This window comes from Chelonia mydas, chromosome 8 (assembly GCF_015237465.2).
Source record: "Chelonia mydas isolate rCheMyd1 chromosome 8, rCheMyd1.pri.v2, whole genome shotgun sequence".
Lineage (NCBI taxonomy): Eukaryota > Metazoa > Chordata > Testudines > Cheloniidae > Chelonia > Chelonia mydas.
The window spans coordinates 74914273-74935455 of NC_057854.1; positions in this window are offsets into that span (position 1 = coordinate 74914273).

The window sequence follows — 21183 nt, forward strand, 5'->3', positions numbered from 1 at the left end:
TCACAAAAGCTTATGCTCAAATAAATTTGTTACTCTCAAAGGTGCCACAAATATATCTTCAGGCTCCCCCATTACTTAACACAACACTCAGTGATTTCAGCTCTTAGTAAGTTTAGCTCTTTTGTGATTTCAGCTTGTAGTAGGAGAGCCTCAGTGCTGATGCACCATTGGCCCAAAGTGAATTCAGCTCAGCAGCCTGTAACTAGATTCCTAATGGAATCAAAATTAGCTCTGATATTCCACAGCGGAGAGACGAGGAAGTGCAATTAGCACGTAAGGCCCTCACCGTGGGGCCCATACCACCAGGTATTAATACCTATCCCCAGCCTCTCTCCATTCACTGGGTTTTGGAACCCATGACCCTTGCCTAGTGAGTGCTCCTTAGTTGATGGTGAGTCCCTCCATCATAACAAAAGGCCAAGTACAGTTCCACTGTCCTTGATTCACATAATCAGGATAATAACAGTTTATTCCTGCCCCAATAACAGAGAAACTGGGACTCCTACAGCAGCCAAAGTGACCATCTAGGCAGGGTGGGTGTGCCTATCCAAATGAGATCAGCCCCTGAAGTTCTTTTCCACAACCCACCATGACTCACCACCAGGTGTCAGGGTAGAGCTCATCCTGACTCTGCTTACAGTATTAAATAGCTAGAAGGGATATCTCCACTCAACTCCAGCCATAGGCAAACAATACACTGTCTAAGAATTGAGCCAGTACATTATAGTTGTATCAGCCAAAGATCATACAGCCTCCATCCCATTTCCACGTGTCCTCTTAAGCAACCATTCCGCTGCAGCAGTGCAATGAGTTATGTTATCGTATCTCTCTCTACTTGTAATTTCAGGTGCTCTGCAGAGAAGGTCCTTGTTCTGTACAAATTGAAGTGGGGTGCCTCCCAGCATGGTTTAGGGGTTGTGCCAGAGAGCAGTGATGATGTGTGTGGAGAAATAATGTAAGAGCATATGCCCAGTGGCAAAAAGGAGAGATTGAAGGGACTGGTGTGCCTAGGGTTATGAGAGTTACAGGGCCACTATAATGGATATGCTTGCCAGGGCAGATCCGACCTTCACAGCATCAGCCAAATATCTAGGGGGCATCCTTCGATACAAACAGATGCTCTACAAAGGATTAATGGAGAAGAGACAAGAACAGTTCCTGCTGCTTGCTGCAAATAGAGATCATTTCATCAGAGGCCACACAAGGAACCAGCAACAGCTTAGCTTTCCACCTCTCTGAAGGATCAATGGGTTATTGCATTTATCCGGTTTTTTAGTATTAAAATCTGATACAGTGGGACTCCAGCTGGCTTGAGTGGAGGGTTTGTTCACCATGAAGTTTTGTCTATTGCTGTCTTAACGCTCCCACTCCTGTGTGCGTGCCTTCTTCCATGCCGCCCTGTATGCATGAAATGCTCTTCCAATCGCAGTGTGCTAGGCCCCCACCCTCTCCTCATTCTAATCCTTCCAAGTACCTATTTCTGCTGTGAGACCAACCAACAGAAATAAACAGAGCAAAGACAGCCTTAATGTTTAAGTCTGATACAGTGCTGAGCTTAACAAATAACACCTAATCAATAATCATCACAATAATAAGTTGTTTGCATAAAGGCATCTCTCATTATCTATAGTTACAGGACCTGCAGAGCCATTCCTCCCATCTCAAAGTAGGATGACAGCTTCACATAATTTTAATATTGAACATTATCATTGCCACATATATGTCAAACGATCGCAAAGTCGATTGGCACCAGGAAATCAGTAGGTACTAAGTACTGCAGCTATTTACTTTGTTTGTTTGTACCCTTTCCTCCATCTGGCTATGATGAATGAGGGGCCTTTAATGGTAGTTGTACGTACACTAATATTGTGCATCTGACCTAAAATGACAGCTGGAATCAGGGCCCCAGTTAGAGCTGATGATGCCCAACATAAAGATATAAGTGAGTTCTGGAGGGTGCCAACTCTGGGTCAGTCTTAGCTTATTTGTCAAGCTGCCAGTTCACTGCTGCCTCTATGCTTTCCTCCACTGACTGGCAGAAGGCACTGCTTTCAGGGCTACTAAATGCAGTCTGTTGAGAGACAAGCAGGTGGCAGGAGTCCTCGTGGCAGGGTGGGAAAGGCAAAACAGGTAGCCAGATGGATATGGTGAGGCCCAAGGCAAGCACAGCAAGCAAAGGTTATATGCATTGCAAGGAAAGAGATGATTTATCCTAATGCTGCCTCTGATTACAGTGCTCTGAGTGCAATTAGGTTCCCTGACTGATCCCTGGTTACAATGCAGTATCTTGAACAAATCATATTGTACAGTGGCATTTCAAGTCACTTTTTTGTTATTATTGATATTCATGTAAGTTCATCTAGGGATTGTCTTGGGGAAGTTCTACAGGAGAGCAGACTAGATGATCACAGTGGTCCCTTCTGTCCTTGGAATCTCAATCTCTGACCATTCCATCCTCCCTTTTACACAAGATCTCACTTTAGGGGCTGAGATTATTCATTATCATCATCATCAGAATTGCTGATTCGCCTGCACTTATTTAATTGCGTTTAACTTTTATACAGCCCCATGCTAGGAAAGGCGGAGTGCTATGTAAATTGAATTAATACACACTGATTAGAAAAGGACATCATAAACACCTTGTGGCACCTGCTTTGAATGTCTCCAGAATTAAAGACTGGGAATAATTCATTTGGTTTGGATAATTTCTGCACATAAATTATTCAGTACTACTGCACTGTTCAGACTTGTGATATACATATTATTTATTATTTATACGTACACTATTATTACTTAGCTAACTATTTTAATTTTGTAAAATATAATGTAATAAATATAATGTTAAAACCTCTGCCTTACAGCAGGATGGTAGGGTAAAGGCTTCTGCCCAATGAGGAGAGGGTCTCGAGGCTTCAGCCCCACAGGGTACACCTGCCAGGCCTCAGGCTTCAGCAGGAGCGGGGCTGAGGCCCCAAGCCCCGACAGGTGTGTCCCAGTTCTCCAACTTCTGTAATTGTCATATGCAGTTCGGCGGGTCAGTAAGATTGGCCACCCCGTCTTAGATTATCCAGACAGAGCTCCTCTACTCACCTTATCCACCGTTTTCCTGGGAGTACAGCCTCCTCAGCAGGCAGAAACTGAATAATGGGGAAGGGCACTTCAGGAAAATGAAGACTTTTGCTAGTCTTGGCTCCAGCTCTTACATTAAAAAACTCCTCACTTTGCTCCTCTTTTAAATAATGTTTTAAGGGAAATCCCACATATAGGAGAAACATTTCCACAGTGAGGAACAAGCCAAGGAATGGCTCAAAAAAGACCTGAGGCAAATTAAAGCCCAATTTAACTTTTGCTCAATAACTTCACTTTTTCTGAATGAATCATTTATGTGGTGGAAAACTTCAGCTTATCGTACCGGAAAATTCAATTAATAGCCAAGTTACTTATGGCGTAGGGGAGGGCAGTAGAAAAAGTTTCAGTCAAAGAGCAGAAACAAAACAATTTGACATAGGAGATCACAAGCAGGGAACTGTCAAGGTGAACAGTTTGCAAACAATCCATAGGCTGGCATTTATTTGCATAAACTATTCCGTGAATATTTATGAACAACAAATCCATCTGGAGAGATCAGGAGTGGTTTTGGAATTATTCAGAATACATAATAATAAAATAATAATAATAATTAACAAAATTCATCTGATAATTAACTCACAACAGATTACCTGATCATCCCTATTTAGGAATACTTTTCAAAACCTGCCTGATTATCACTGGAAGTATTCACACATTCTGATGTCTTCTACTAACAATTTTCTATTTCTGCCTTATGCCTTGATCCTGCAAACACTTATGCATGTCCTTAACTTTTCTACCATGAGTAGTTCTATCAATTTTGATGGTATCAAGCCAAGCACATGTGTGTTTGCAGGATTGGGACCTTAGCCACCTTATCAGATGTCTCTGAGCCACCTCTGATGTTCTGTTTGGTCACTAATTAGGGCTGGTTCAAACAAATACGAGGGGCCTCTATAAAGTTACTCATTTGCCCCTCCACCTCCCATCTGCCATGCCAGATCATGCAAAGTTTTGGATCCGCAGGGTAGCAGCAATATGGAACATCTGCAAAACCAGCATGTTTTTTTCCCCCGTAAGTCAAGTCATCTCCCCAAAGTTCTCAATCAATCATTGTTTCCAGTCCTCTGATCTTCTGTCAGCCTTATCTGTTGGACCATTTGCAACTGTCCTTTAAGCAGCCACTATCCTTCAATACAGTCTCTACCCCAGCCAAGTGTTTCCCAGGCCCTCTCTAAAGTTCCATCAGCACTGACACACACTTTTTCACAATGTACATTTTACAAGGCAATAGAATGAAGTGGAAGGTTTAATCAACACTGAAAAAAGTTTGGCTTCAGTGGGAATGGCAGGGTGCTTAGCCCCTTTGAAAATCAGACCAGTGTCTCAATATGGACAGAGCATCCTAACTCTAGCCACCCGTTTTTAAAAATATTGTTCACAGAATTTATGGAAAACACTTGACAGTGGAAGTATTAATCAGTCCTTATGCTAATTCAGGTTTGCACCCTCTGATCTGACCTCCTGACTTGTAGTTTATACTACGAGGAATCCAACCCTTAATGAATGGGAAATCTATATACACCCTATGAATCAACAGCTCGTCAGAAAAAGAAGTCTACTGCCTCAAGGTGTGCTAAAACAATGGAACAAGAGAAGAATGATGATTTACCAATACAGAGAAAAGGCTAATCAATACTATCAAGACAATATCACGATTGTAAATTCCTAAATGGAAGTAATCAGCTCCCTTTTTGGTGCAGGCAGGGTGGTACAATATTGCTTTTGCAGATTACCATGCCAGCTGATCTTGAGAGTAACACTTGGACTCCACAGGATACCTATTGCTTTCCCCTCCTCCTTTTTTACTGTAGAGATTAGAGGACAAAAAAGGAGTGCAGTGTCTATTCTTCAAGAGACTTCCTTGCCAAATGATGTGTGCATATTAAAAAAAACAATGGCTAGCAGATACCATGGGATAGGAGGGATGGTGCGAAGAGGAGTGGCTAGAGCTCTTTACAGAGGTAAACTGCATCATCTCCAGCATAACATACACACCTGGTCCAGAGACCAGACGATCAAGCTTCCTTTGACTGTGTGTTCATTCCACCTCGGTCCAGGACCTCAGCATACATGTGCTGTACCACTATGGTCAAGTCCACTCAGTGTTGTATGCATGCTCCTCCTCTGATTCAGCACACCTGAAGTTCTTAAGACTCCATTCAGAAAGAACTCATCTGCTATTGGCAAAGTGCTGTAAGAACGGACCACTCCAAATTGGTGGGCCAGATCCAAAAGAAGGCAACTTCAGAGAGGCAAATGTCTCTTACAACACAGAAGAGCATATACACAAAAGGATTAAAAATCAAAATGAGTGGTATCATGCGATGAGATCCACTTATTACCATAGCTTCTGAGCACCTCCACAAACTTTAATGTATTTATTCTCACAACACCCTGTGAGACAGAGATGTTTTATTCACATTTTACAGATGGGGAACTGAGGTACAGAAGGACTAAGTGACTTGCTCAAGGTCACCCAGGCAGACTGGCATAGCAAGGAATGCAACCTGCACCTCCTGAGACCCAGGCTTGTGCCCTAACCACTGGATCATCCTTCCTCTCTGGAAGGACTGGAGATAGAATGCAATGGCTGGAAGACCTATTTTAGACTATGTGCTTCTGAACTCTGGGATAATGGCTAGTTTGATTACATATACATTCCCCTGGCTGCTCAGTGCTGTTACCATAATAATCATTTGTAGCTGGACACCTTACTCTGGGATTGCTCCCTCTGCACTTTGTGAACAGAAAAAACCTTTGGTGTTGGGGACTGCACTATAAAAGGGAGGGCACAGTCATGATTTTCTTGCCAAAAATGGAAAAGAAATAAAAATTTGATCTTCTGCATGCTGCCTGTCATTTTTCTCTCTCCTGGTTATTTTTGTTGTGTATATAATAATATATACCTAAGTTCATTTTTATATAAACACACAGGATATAAATATTAGTCAGAAGCCCTTTTTCTCACTCACACAAGATTTAATGTAGGAATATAGGAGAAGCAAACATAAAAACCTGGTTGCATAAACTGGTCACACTTCATGGCTCTTAAAAGAATGGGCAGTTTTGTGCTTCAGTAGAAGTGATCTAGTTGAAGAATCAAAACCTGGAAGGCTATCTCCCCTGTCTCCTTAAAAGAAACATTAGGTTCAAGTATTAGCCACAGGAAAGAGGAAAGTGAATAGCTGAAAACTGAAAGATAGTTTGATTGCTGTGGTCTCTCAGGTTTTATCACATTAGAATAGGTTTAACCCCTGAAAGGCTGGTCACTTGTCAAGTATGATAGGGAAACGGTGCTTTGTTAGAGAGAGAGGGAGAACAAAAGAAAGAGGGGGGATTTGACAGCTGCTTTCAACTACCTGAAAGGGGGGTGTAACGAAGCTGGACTGTTCTTAATGTTTCCTCTGAATATTGTGGAGGTGCCTCAGTTTCCCCTATGCAGTTCTTAAGTATTTAGGTGGTAGGATAAGGGTGTATGATCGTTGCAGAGCCCTAGAGGGCAGGTGTGTGCAGGGGTCTGGACACAGAGAATGGCCAACACCCTGTTTCCTGGAAACTGATGGCCTGGCCCTTCCCCCAGCAAGGTGAGAGCTAAAGGGGTTGGAGAAAAAGGAATCCGGTGACCTCCTGGCCCGGGAAAGGGACAAAGCCCAGAGGAGGAGGGGCTGGAGAGAGTTTCAGTTTGAGGCTGGCTGGGGACATGGAGTGAAGTGCAGACATGGTTGTCTGGCTCACTGCCCCCCAAAATGGACCCAGCTGAGGGGTCCTGTTCTCTGCACCTACAAGCTCTGTTTTAGACCATGTTCCTGTCGTCTAATAAACCTTCTGTTTTACTGGCTGGCTGAGAGTCACGTCTGACTGCGAAGTTAGGGTGCAGGACCCTGTGGCTTCCACAGGAGCCTGCCTGGGCGGACTCGCTGTGGGAAGTGCACAGAGGGACAGAGGATGCTGAATGCTCCGAGGTCAGACCCAGAAAGGTGGAAGTTGTGTGAGCTGTGTGTCCTGAAGACAGTCTGCTCACAGAAAGGAGACTTCCCCAGAGTCCTGACTGGCTTCATAGGGAGCAGTTCCAGAGCATCACCCGGGGACTCCATGACAGGGGGTTCCAAAGAGGATGGATCTAGACTGTTCTCAGTGGTAGCAGATGACAGAACAAGGAGTAATGGTCTCAAGTCACAGTGGGGAAGGTTTAGGTTGGATATTAGGAAAAACTTTTTCATTAGGAGGGCGATAAAGCACTGGAATGCGTTACCTAGGGAGGTGGTGGAATCTCCTTCCTTAGAAGTTTTTAAGGTCAGGCTTGACAAAGCCCTGGCTGGGATGATTTAGTTGGGGATTGGTCCTGCTTTGAGCAGGGGGTTGGACTAGATGCCCTCCTGAAGTCCCTTCCAACCCTGATATTCTATGATTCTATGAAATGCACTGCTGCATATGGCAGTCCATTAATAAGCCTCACACCCCGTAACAGGAACATTTGTATACAAATGTGTTCTTTGGGATATAGCCAAGAGCAGACCACTCTAGTGAATCAAAAGGCACAGTTAATGAGTTATTTTTGGTGAATTTGGCACTATGAGTTAATAGAACCAATCTGTCCCCAAAATGCTATATCATTTAGCGCTCCTTTGGAGGTGCTAAGTGCATCTAGAACTTTAGGATGCTGTCAGTAAAAATTAGAGACTAGTCAAAGCTGTGCCTAATAATTTGTGTTCCTTCGTACTATATTCCTCTTGGAGACCAGGTGCACGAGGAGTTTGAGACAGGATGGCAATATTTTTGTGGTGGGAAGCAATAGGACAATCTAACTAAGCTGTAGGGCTGGTGCCTGTTTGAGAAAGGTGGCCATGAAGAAATAGGCTATTGTTATTGTGAGGCTTCCAGTAAAAACAATTAAAGAGGGACACAAACTGAAAAGCTCAGAACTAGATTTCAAATACCCAATTATTGGGGTGTTTGGATCTGAGTTTTGTTTCATCCAATTATAAAGAGAAGAACTATCAACAAAATTCATATCAGGGATTAGATTTCACATCCCTCTGGAGCTTGAAGGAGGCAGGTCAATGTGGGGATTTAGTCTGATATCATCTCTAATGGGAGGAAAGAGTCATGTGATTGTCAGTTTTCAGAATATTTCTCCATGCCAGAAAGTGCTTCCATAGCCATTAGTCCTACTTTGTGGGAAATTCCCCTTAACTCCTCCCTTTCAGGTTAACAGCTACCACTAATGCCCTGGTCAAGCCGAGCAAAGGAGTTACTCATAGAAGTGCAGGAAGGTGTCTCCCATAATTGAAGTTTTCATTTTAATACCCAATTAAAAATTTATTTGGGAAGGGAACTTTGTTTTTGAGAGCTATACCAATTGACTGCATTAACCAACCATTCTAAGTGGACTGCACTGAATAGGAAATGAAGGTAAAACAAAAATTAGAGGTGTACCAAACTATCTGAATGTAACATGGATAGCAGTGAACTGTGACTCATGTCATGTTGTATTATGTAGCATCAAATCACTGTACAGTATGACACAACATAAGCAACATGAGTGGCGTAAATGTGACAGCAGAGAAAAAAGGGATCCTTCTTTTCTTACCCCCCCTTTTTTTATTTTATTTTATTTTTTAAAAAGAGAGCATTTTACTTTTAATCAGATAGCTGCTGTCAATTCAGATAACAACTGCCTGAACCAAATTTTCAGCTGACTGTAGTGGACAAATACTGAAGTGTGGACTTTCTATTAGCAAAAGTTTAACATTTCCAGGCTAGCATTTCTGAGCTAACAATACTCTTTTTTCCCCCCTCTCCCCTAACACGAGCTAGTTTTTCTTGCTGATACTTGAATCAATAATTTCATTTCTATATTACAAATCTTAAAACAATACTGGCAAAAAAAGTATACTGGAATTTTACTTACTCATGTTTAATTATTGATGTAGGCTTCTTTAAACATATTTGGCTCTCTGAAACAGCTCTTTAGAACTGTGTTCCATTTCTTATTGCTTACCTATTCTGTTTGTTCTCTGCCTCCCTGATCCTTTTCGATTTTCTGCAGGTTAGCAAGTGCTGCATTGTCTGCTTTTGAAATGTGTCTTTAGGCATGCTTTTGTTTGACAAGGAATGCCAAGGCTGAGCTGACAAAGTCTGTTTGAAAATCTTTTTCCAGGTATACAAGATCAGTAAGTCTGTTCAATGTATTCTGTGATTAGTATTTTTCTTCAGATATTTATATCAACATTTCAGCTTTAGTGAAGGATGTTCTCTGAGCATACCTGTCAGTGAGAAACTTACTAAAGGTAAGTAACAGTATCATTTATATATTCAAATGTATAAATATATTTATGGTAAATCGTTGACATCTCTCTCCATATAACTTAAAAGAAAATATACCTTTAACAAGCACTCAGCCACTGTTCTTTTCATAGACTGAAACAAATATCAGCTTAGGAAATCTGTCTTTTAGGTACTTTGGTTCAAGCTCTGTGCAACCAGGATCTCTTTAAACATATTATTTAAATGTCTACACCTTCTCCCCTGGTGGTGGGGGCAATGGGGATAACATTTGTCCTAGAAGGCAAAGTATCCAGCAAATAAAGCGTTTATGTGCTTGAAGTACAACCATGAATTACAAATACGCTGGGCACATCTTCCCTCTTACCTCCCCCGGGCACAGCTCTGGATCATTTCCAGGGTAAAGCAGGCTCAGCGGTTGAGCAGCATATTGACCAAAGACTATCCACAATGTGCAAACAGCTCCCCAGATCTGTGGGCAGATTTGGTCAGTTTGAATGTGCACTTAAAACACTTTAATTTCTTTTTTACACTGTATAGCAACAACTTGCAATGTACCTACCACATGATATTGTACCATAAAGAGGCAGCCTTCAACAATGATTACTACCGCATGAGATCGCCTAACTTCTTGGAAAACAGGAGGTAGAACTACACAACACTGTCTACTCATATTCCTATTCTCAGTGATGCAGCTGCTGTCACATACTTCGCTTGCTTCTGAACACTCACTCATAGGGGACGGAGCAGGTAATACGTTCTGGATCTCCTTCTTGCACAAGGAGGAGATCGTGTATTGTGGTGGTTGGGCTCCAGTGTAATTTACTGCGTGGTACTGGGATTCCCAAGACAGGTTCTTTCCCCTCTGGAATAAGAAAATTAATACAAGCGTCCAGAAGTCTTTATGTTTACCCAAAACAGAGAAGTTGAATCAAACCTCAGTGAATCAAACTTCGATTCCAAACAGACTTGAACTTTGGGTTGTTCAGATTCAGATCTGAGTTTAAATTTATTGAATTTTGCAATTGGGCTATATCCTTACAAACCAAAAGCCTGGATGTGAACACTCCCATATTTGGGGCCTTCAAAATACATACCCAATTTTTGCAGTTTTAGCCTATCCTTGATCTAGAGTATCCAGATTCTGAGGTTCCCTATGCTTCTCCAATAACTTACATCCCCCACCATCTGGTAGCCCTCCCATAGACATTGGCCCCATCTTTTCCTACCGAGGAGCTTCTCATACATCTGCCCCATTGAAAAGTTCGATACATTATAGAGCCATATCCCCAGATCACATGTAGTTTGAATTCAGTAAAGGTTAGTGGCTAGCAAAAAGGCTTCCAGAGCCGTTGGATATAATAAAAAGTTATTTAAAGTGTGGGGATGAGGAGGAATTCTGAGGCCTATAAATGGTTCCAGAGTGCAGCAACATAGCCAGAAAGCAGGACCTGGAGAATCCTGGTCAGAGAGTGTTGTAGCAATTTTGGGAGACATGCAGAGGGAAAGGGCGGGGGAGTCAGCATTCCTTTGCATTAAGTCTGGGTTTGGCTAAAGGTTCATGACATTTCTTACTTGTTTCTAAACTCAATCATATCTACTCATAATTAGAGCAGGTGGAATTATTGATTGCAATTGAATTACCTGAGGAAATTAGTCAGTTTTAATGTTTGTAAATTGTTCATGAACAGATCCAGATTTTTTAAAATGTATTTATTATTCATAAGTATTCACTTACTCAAGTTTATATGAGTGAGTTTTTCACCCTGGAATATGAGTTATCTGCAAGCTGCTCACTCTGACTATTCAATATTCGTTATGTGTATTTGATCACCTAAATGACTTGGTATCACTTTGCAAACTGACTGATTGACAAACATAGGGCTAGATTCCGATATCCTCACTCACACTTGGTAGTATCTTACTCCATGACAAGTCTCATTAACTTCAATGGTGCTATTCACAGAGCAAGGTACTACTCAACATGAGTAAAGGTATCACAACGTGGCCCGTAATGAACAGGAGAATAACAATTAGCCAATAGCAAATAATGAAAATTTGAGTAATACAAGTCCAGTATAGATTTTCAGATAATTGTTTGTGCTAAACTTTCAGAAACTATAGTGATTCACAAACATTTTCCCAGATTAATCAGTAGTAATCTGAATACTCATGAACAATTAATTATATGGCCCTATGAATAAGAGGCCCATTCTCATCATATTTGTGATAATATTGATTGCTTTTTATATTATCACTAGTGATAATATAACTAAGAATATTGAAGCCATGGTAACCTAATGACAATCAAAAAAAAGTAGAAGTTTGTTTTCCCAAGATTTTCCCCAAATTTTTAGAAAAGAAAATATACATATGCTATGTGACTATCTCATATTTAGGGCCATATTCACCTCTCTGTCTTTTTTGTATAATGATTAAAGAATGTATTGATTTTTAGGGGGAATTAAGAGCATATTTCACTTCACTACTACCAAAAAGCTTTAGAATAGGATGGTATCTACATTTTATAAATATATCAAACTGAGAGATCAGCTCTGCATTGTTGCAACATCAAGGTTGCAGAGGAGCTAAATGGTGATAGACGATCGTGTTTGTAAAGGATAAGAGAAGAAAGATAATTTTTCTAGAGGACAGGGTACTGTATATGTCCACTCCTTTTTCTGTTGATGTGGACCCCTATAGGCCATACACAAACACATAATAGACAGCTATTTTGAGATGCATAATGAATCTGAAAGTCATAGGAGTGAAAAATAGCAATTGTTTGGTTTCAGATGCTATTTTATTTTAAGTGACTTTTTAAATGATATTTTTAAACAGGAGCTTTCAAAATTTCATCATTTTAAAAAAAATGTATTTTACTTTGATTTCATGAACTATTTTTAAAGTGGATTTAATTATACCATAATATCTAATGCTTACATCATTTGCACAAAGAGGAAAATAATAGAAAAGGTCTATATTGATGTCAAAGTGCAAACCATAAATATTCTAACACTTTTCTGTTATAATAAAAGCACCAATATAATGTATTTTAAACTGGGAAAGGATAACAATTGATCTTAACTTTGAAATATGCAAAAACGATTTTGCTTTTGATCTTTTGCCATATACAATGGACCCCATCAATTCAGACATCATATGGAAGTTGATCTTGTTTAAAAGGTGCTTGGCTCTCTAATTACATGAGAAGTACCTTTCTTTAATAATTTATTAGAAATATGGGACAAGATAAAGACAACGTCTAAAAATACCAGCCACATAAACTAGGCTTGAACTGCTCTGTTAAAATTAAAAGCTGAAATTCTTTGACCGTCTCACTTTCTAGCAGAACACAAGAAAGGAATATTTTAGTTGGTTCTCACCCTCCAGGCAAAGTAGTATAAAACCCCTGGCCTGATTCCAACCCCATTATCAAAGGACCACTCACCTAATCTAAAAAAGCAGCTCTTCATCAATTTATCATTAACAAGAGCATTACAATATAATGTAGGGAAACGGCTTTCCACCAGGGATTCAGTTAATGGGAGGCTAGAGCCAGATAACAAGCATGGCAGAAGATATGCCACAGTAGGTGAAGATAATATACATATATTCTAGGCGAAGAACACTGCAAATAACTTCTCTAACTGTTGATGAGTTTTCTGCCATAGTAAAAAGAAAATTAAATAACATTAAAAGTTTAAGTCTCATTTTATTTTTACTGCATCATGCACCAAAGTAAATTGTTATTACCCATCACTTTGTAAAAATGTTTTAGCTAATTTATTTAGCAATAAATGGAAATGTGACTTCAGAAGGTTTTGCTTTGTTACTGCAGGATTAATCAAGTTAGTGTTAGTCCCGGTTTGATTAACATATTTCAATGTTTCCAACCCTAAGCGTTCAAAAATCATGAGCCAGGCACCAAAAATTTATGACATTGGTTCAGAAATCTTGAGATAATACATTCTTTTTATAGGTCTTCTTGGGTTTGAGCCTTTGGGGTTCATGTTTTCAAGCTTTTCTCTGCATCTAAGGGGCCTAGAAACACTGGGAAGTTTATGTTTGTTTTTTTCACTGGGGGTGGGTGGGAGGGGTGTTAACAAAAGTTGAGATTCTCACAGAACACAAATCCAGGAGCTGAGGCTCTAAGAAAAATACCAAATATCACAGGACTCACTAACTATTATAATAAAATCAGAACAATTGGCAACACATATTTTGTCCATTGTCTTTTCACACATTTAAACAGACCCAAAGTCAGCAGTGAAGAAACTTTTGTTGTTCTGTGTTTTCTCTTAGGGTGTGTCTACTGATTGTAGCACCAGTAGAAATAGCCACACTAGCTTTAATCCTAGCGATTGTGGGTAACTATAGCAGTGAAGGTGTGGCAGTACATGCTTCAATGTAGGCTAGCAACCCGATTATGTACCCAGGGTCCCTGGTGGCTTTATGCTGGGATGGCTAGCCCACACCACCAGGTCTTCAACACAATTGTTACCCCCACCTGTTAGATTAAAATTAACATGGGTATGCCTACCCGCACTACAATCAGACCTACATTTACTTTGTAGACAGACCCTTACAAGTTGCACTGAAGTACTCAGCTGAATTAAAAATGAGAAACAATAAACAGATATATAGTGCACTAACTGGAGCTGAGTGAGTATTGAAAAAGAAATTCACATAGAATCATAGAAATGAAGGACTAGAAGGGTCCTCAATATGTTATCTAGTCCAGGCCCCTGCACTGAGACAGGACTAAGAATTATCTAGACCATCCCTGACAGGTGTTTGTCCAACCTGCTCTTAAAAACCTCCAATGATGGAGATTCCATAACCTCTCTACGCAATTTATTCCAGTGCTTAGCTACCTGTACAGTGAGGAAGTCTTTACTAATGTCTAATCTAAATCTTCCTGGCTGCAATTTAAGGCCATTACTTCTTGTCCTGTCCTCAGTGGTTAAGGAGAACAATTTAACACCCTCCTCTTTATAACAAACTTTTATGTACTTGAAGACTGTTATGTCCCTCCCTGGTCTTCAGGGCTGGCTCTAGGCACCAGCAAAGCAAGCACGTGCCTGGGGCGGCACATTTCCAGGGGCGGCATTCCCACCACCCTTTTTTTTTTGCTTGGGGCAGCAAATTTTTGGCTTGGGACGGCAAAAAACCTAGAGCCGGCCCTGCCGGTCTTCTCTTCTCCAGACTCAACAAACCCAGTTTTTTCAATCTTTCCTTGTAGATCATGTTTTCTAAACCTTGAATAATTTCTGTTGCTCTTCTCTTCCTCCAATTTGTCCACATCTTTCCTGAAGTGTGGTGCCCAGAACCGGACACAGTACTCCAGTTGTGGCCTTATCAGGGCTGTGTAGAGTGGAAGAATTACTGTCTTGCTTGCAAATACTCCTGCTAATACATCCCAGAAAGATGTTCACTTTTTTATCAATTGTATTACAGTGTTGACTCATATTAAATTTATGATCCACTATAACCCCAGATGTTTTTCTGCAGTACTCCCTCCTAAGCAGCCATTTCCCATTTTGTATTTATGCAATTGACTATTCCTTCCTAAGTGTAATACTTTGCATTTCTTCTGATTGAATTTTATCCTATTTACTTCATACCTTTTCTCCAGTTAGTCAAGATCATTTTGAATTGTACTTCTGTCCTCCAAAGCACTTGCAACCCGTCCAGCTTGGTATCATCTGCAAACTTAATAAGTGTACTCTCTATGCCCTTATCAAAATCATTTATGAAGATATTAAATGGAACTGGACCCAGGAAAGATCCCTTTGGGACCCCACATGATATGCCCTTCCAGGTTGATTGTGAACCATGGATAACTACTCTCTGAGTATGCTTTTCCAACTGGCTATGCACCACTTGTGTTTAAGGGTATGTCTACACTACGGAATAAGGTCGAATTTATAGAAGTCGGTTTTTTAGAAATCGGTTTTATATATTCGAGTGTGTGTGTCCCCATAGAAGTGCATTAAGTGCATTAACTCGGCGGAGTGCTTCCACAGTACCGAGGCTAGAGTCGACTTCCGGAGCGTTGCACTGTGGGTAGCTATCCCACAGTTCCCGCAGTCTCCGCTGCCCATTGGAATTCTGGGTTGAGATCCCAATGCCTGATGGGGCTGAAACATTGTCGCGGGTGGTTCTGGGTACATATCGTCAGTCCCCCCTTCCCTCCCTCCCTCCGTGAAAGCAAGGGCAGACAATCGTTTCGCGCCTTTTTTCCTGAGTTACCTGTGCGGACGCCATACCACCGCAAGCATGGAGCCCGCTCAGGTAACCGTCACCGTATGTCTCCTGGGTGCTGGCAGACGTGGTTCTGCATTGCTACACAGTAGCAGCAACCCCTTGCCTTCTGGCAGCAGACAGTACAATACGACTGGTAGCCGTCCTCGTCATGTCCGAGGTGCTCCTGGCCACGTCGGCTGGGAGCGCCTGGGCAGACATGGGCTCAGGGACTAAATTTTTGGTGACTTGACCAGGTCATTCTCTTAAGTCCGGCAGTCAGTCCTATTGAACCATCTTATGGTGAGCAGGTAGGCAATATGTCCTTCTGCACCGTCTGCTGCCAGCCAAAGATGTAAAAGATAGATGGAGTGGATCAAAAGAAGAAATAGACCAGATTTGTTTTGTACTCATTTGCCTCCTCTCCTGTCTAGGGGACTCATTCCTCTAGGTCACACTGCAGTCACTCACAGAGAAGGTGCAGCGAGCTAAATCTAGCCATGTATCAATCAGAGGCCACGCTAACCTCCTTGTTCCAATAAGAACAGTAACTTAGGTGCACCATTTCTTATTGGAACCCTCCGTGAAGTCAACCCTGTAACCCCTCCCTGCGTCAGAGCAACGGCAAACAATCGTGCATCTGAGTTGAGAATGCTGTCCAGAGCAGTCACAATGGAGCACTCTGATTGGGCTAAAACATTGTCGCGGGTGGTTCTGGGTACATATTGTCCGGCCCCCGTTCCCTCCCTCCCTCCGTGAAGGCAAGGGCAGACAATCGTTTCGCGCCTTTTTTCCTGAGTTACCTGTGCGGACGCCATACCACCGCAAGCATGGAGCCCGCTCAGGTAACCGTCACCGTATGTCTCCTGGGTGCTGGAAGACGCAGTATGGCATTGCTACACAGTAGCAGCAACCCATTGCCTTCTGGCAGCAGACGGTACAGTACGACTGGTAGCCGTCCTCGTCATGTCCGAGGTGCTCCTGGTCGCCTGTGTGAGGTCGATCAGGAGCGCCTGGGCAGACATGGGCGCAGGGACTAAATTTTTAGTGACTTGACCAGGTCATTCTCTTAAGTCCGGCAGTCAGTCCTATTGAACCGTCTTATGGTGAGCAGGCAGGCAATATGGATTGCTTAGCAGTCCTATTGTACCGTCTTCTGCCGAGCAGCCATGAGATGTGGATGGCATGCAGTCCTTCTGCACCGTCTGCTGCCAGCCAAAGATGTAAAAGATAGATGGAGTGGATCAAAACAAGAAATAAACCGGATTTGTTTTGTACTCATTTGCCTCTTCCCCTGTCTAGGGGACTCATTCCTCTAGGTCACACTGCAGTCACTCACAGAGAAGGTGCAGCGAGCTAAATCTAGCCATGTATCAATCAGAGGCCATGCTAACCTCCTTGTTCCAATAAGAACAATAACTTAGGTGCACCATTTCTTATTGGAACCCTCCGTGAAGTCAACCCTGTAAGCCGTGTCCTCAGTCGCCCCTCCCTGCGTCAGAGCAATGGCAAATAATCGTGCATCTGAGTTGAGAATGCTGTCCAGAGCAGTCACAATGGAGCACTCTGATTGGGCTAAAACATTGTCGCGGGTGGTTCTGGGTACATATTGTCCGGCCCCCGTTCCCTCCCTCCCTCCGTGAAGGCAAGGGCAGACAATCGATTCGCGCCTTTTTTCCTGAGTTACCTGTGCGGATGCCATACCACCGCAAGCATGGAGCCCGCTCAGGTAACCGTCACCGTATGTCTCCTGGGTGCTGGAAGACGCGGTACGGCATTGCTACACAGTAGCAGCAACCCATTGCCTTCTGGCAGCAGACGGTGCAGTATGACTGTTACCCGTCCTCGTCGTGTCTGAGGTGCTCCTGGCCACGTCGGCTGGGAGCGCCTGGGCAGACATGGGCGCAGGGACTAAATTTTTGGTGACTTGACCAGGTCATTCTCTTTAGTCCTGCAGTCAGTCCTATTGAACCGTCTTATGGTGATCAGGCAGGCAATACGGATTGCTAGCAGTCGTATTGTACCGTCTTCTGCCGGGCAGGCAAGAGATGACGATGGCTAGCAATCGTATTGTACCATCTTCTGCCAGGCAGGCAAGAGATGAGGATGGCTAGCAGTCATATTGCACCATCTTCTGCCAGGCAGGCAAGAGATGAGGATGGCTAGCAGTCGTACTGTACCATCTTCTGCCGAGCAGCCATGAGATGTGGATGGCATGCAGTCCTTCTGCACCGTCTGCTGCCAGCCAAAGATGTAAAAGATAGATGGAGTGGATCAAAACAAGAAATAGACCAGATTTGTTTTGTACTCATTTGCCTCTTCCCCTGTCTAGGGGACTCATTCCTCTAGGTCACGCTGCAGTCACTCACAGAGAAGGTGCAGCGAGCTAAATCTAGCCATGTATCAATCAGAGGCCACGCTAACCTCCTTGTTCCAATAAGAACAGTAACTTAGGTGCACCATTTCTTATTGGAACCCTCCATGAACTCCTTCCTGAACTACTCCTTGATTTAAAGCCACCCCCTTTGTGGATTTTAGCTCCCTGAAGCCAACCCTGTAAGCCGTGTCGTCAGTTGCCCCTCCCTCCGTCAGAGCAACGGCAGACAATCATTCCGCGCCTTTTTTCTGTGCGGACGCCATACCAAGGCAAGCATGGAGTCCGCTCAGCTCACTTTGGCAATTAGGAGCACATTAAACACCACACGCATTATCCAGCAGTATATGCAGCACCAGAACCTGGCAAAGCGCTACCGGGCGAGGAGGCGACGTCAGCGCGGTCACGTGAGTGATCAGGACATGGACACAGATTTCTCTGAAAGCATGGGCCCTGCCAATGCATGCATCATGGTGCTAATGGGGCAGGTTCATGCTGTGGAACGCCGATTCTGGGCTCGGGAAACAAGCACAGACTGGTGGGACCGCATAGTGTTGCAGGTCTGGGATGATTCCCAGTGGCTGCGAAACTTTCGCATGCGTAAGGGCACTTTCATGGAACTCTGTGACTTGCTTTCCCCTGCCCTGAAGCGCATGAATACCAAGATGAGAGCAGCCCTCACAGTTGAGAAGCGAGTGGCGATAGCCCTGTGGAAGCTTGCAACGCCAGACAGCTACCGGTCAGTCGGTAATCAATTTGGAGTGGGCAAATCTACTGTTGGGGCTGCTGTGATGCAAGTAGCCCACGCAATCAAAGATCTGCTGATATCAAGGGTAGTGACCCTGGGAAATGTGCCGGTCATAGTGGATGGCTTTGCTGCAATGGGATTCCCTAACTGTGGTGGGGCCATAGACGGAACCCGTATCCCTATCTTGGCACCGGAGCACCAAGCCGGCGAGTACATAAACCGCAAGGGGTACTTTTCAATAGTGCTGCAAGCTCTGGTGGATCACAAGGGACGTTTCACCAACATCAACGTGGGATGGCCGGGAAAGGTACATGACGCTCGCATCTTCAGGAACTCTGGTCTGTTTCAAAAGCTGCAAGAAGGGACTTTATTCCCAGACCAGAAAATAACTGTTGGGGATGTTGAAATGCCTATATGTATCCTTGGGGACCCAGCCTACCCCTTAATGCCATGGCTCATGAAGCCATACACAGGCAGCCTGGACAGTAGTCAGGAGCTGTTCAACTACAGGCTGAGCAAGTGCAGAATGGTGGTAGAATGTGCATTTGGATGTTTAAAGGCGCGCTGGCGCAGTTTACTGACTCGCTTAGACCTCAGCGAAACCAATATTCCCACTGTTATTACTGCTTGCTGTGTGCTCCACAATATCTGTGAGAGTAAGGGGGAGACGTTTATGGCGGGGTGGGAGGTTGAGGCAAATCGCCTGGCTGCTGGTTACGCGCAGCCAGACACCAGGGCGGTTAGAAGAGCACAGGAGGGCGCGGTACGCATCAGAGAGGCTTTGAAAACCAGTTTCGTGACTGGCCAGGCTACGGTGTGAAAGTTCTGTTTGTTTCTCCTTGATGAAACCCCCCGCCCCTTGGTTCACTCTACTTCCCTGTAAGCTAACCACCCTCCCCTCCTCCCTTCGATCACCGCTTGCAGAGGCAATAAAGTCATTGTTGCTTCACATTCATGCATTCTTCATTCATTCATCACACAAACAGGGGGATGACTACCAAGGTAGCCCAGGAGGGGTGGTGGAGGAGGGAAGGAAAATGCCACACAGCACTTTAAAAGTTTACAACTTTAAAATTTATTGAATGACAGCCTTCTTTTTTTTGGGCAATCCTCTGTGGTGGAGTGGCTTGTTGGCCGGAGGCCCCCCCACCGTGTTCTTGGGCGTCTGGGTGTGGAGGCTATGGAACTTAGGGAGGAGGGCGGTTGGTTACACAGGGGCTGTAGTGGCAGTCTGTTCTCCAGCTGCCTTTGCTGCAGCTCAACCATACACTGGAGCATACTGGTTTGGAGTCGCATTTTGGAGTCGCCTCCCCCCACCGCGTGGCTACCCCCTCAACCCTCCCCCCTCCCTGTGGCTAACAGCGGGGAACATTTCTCTTCAGCTGCAGGCAAACAGCCCAGCAGGAATGGGCTCCTCTGAGTGTCCCCTGAAGAAAAGCACCCTATTTCAACCAGGTGACCATGGATTATATCTCACTCTCCTGAGGATAACACAGAGAGATAAAGAACGGATGTTGCTTGAACGCCAGCAAACATACACTGCAATGCTTTGTTGTACAATGATTCCCGAGTACGTGTTACTGGCCTGGAGTGGTAAAGTGTCCTACCATGAAGGACGCAATAAGTCTGCCCTCCCCAGAAACCTTTTTCAAAGGCTTTGGGAGTATATCCAGGAGAGCCGCGAATGCCAGGGCAAAGTAATCCTTTCACATGCTTGCTTTTACACCATGTATAGTATTTTAATAGGTACACTCACCGGAGGTCCCTTCTCCGCCTGCTGGGTCCAGGAGGCAGCCTTGGGTGGGTTCGGGGGGTACTGGCTCCAGGTCCAGGGTGAGAAACAGTTCCTGGCTGTCGGGAAAACCGGTTTCTCCGCTTGCTTGCTGTGAGCTATCTACAACCTCCTCATCACCATCATCTTCTTCGTCCCCAAAACCTGCTTCCGTATTGCCTCCATCTCCATTGAAGGAGTCAAACAACACGGCTGGGGTAGTGGTGGCTGAACCCCCTAAAATGGCATGCAGCTCATCATAGAAGCGGCATGTTTGGGGCTCTGACCCGGAGCGGCCGTTCGCCTCTCTGGTTTTCTGGTAGGCTTGCCTCAGCTCCTTCAGTTTCACGCGGCACTGCTTCGGGTCCCTGTTATGGCCTCTGTCCTTCATGCCCTGGGAGATTTTGACAAAGGTTTTGGCATTTCGAAAACTGGAACGGAGTTCTGATAGCACGGATTCCTCTCCCCATACAGCGATCAGATCCCGTACCTCCCGTTCGGTCCATGCTGGAGCTCTTTTGCGATTCTGAGACTCCATCATGGTCACCTCTGCTGATGAGCTCTGCATGGTCACCTGCAGCTTGCCACGCTGGCCAAACAGGAAATGAGATTCAAAAGTTCGCGGTT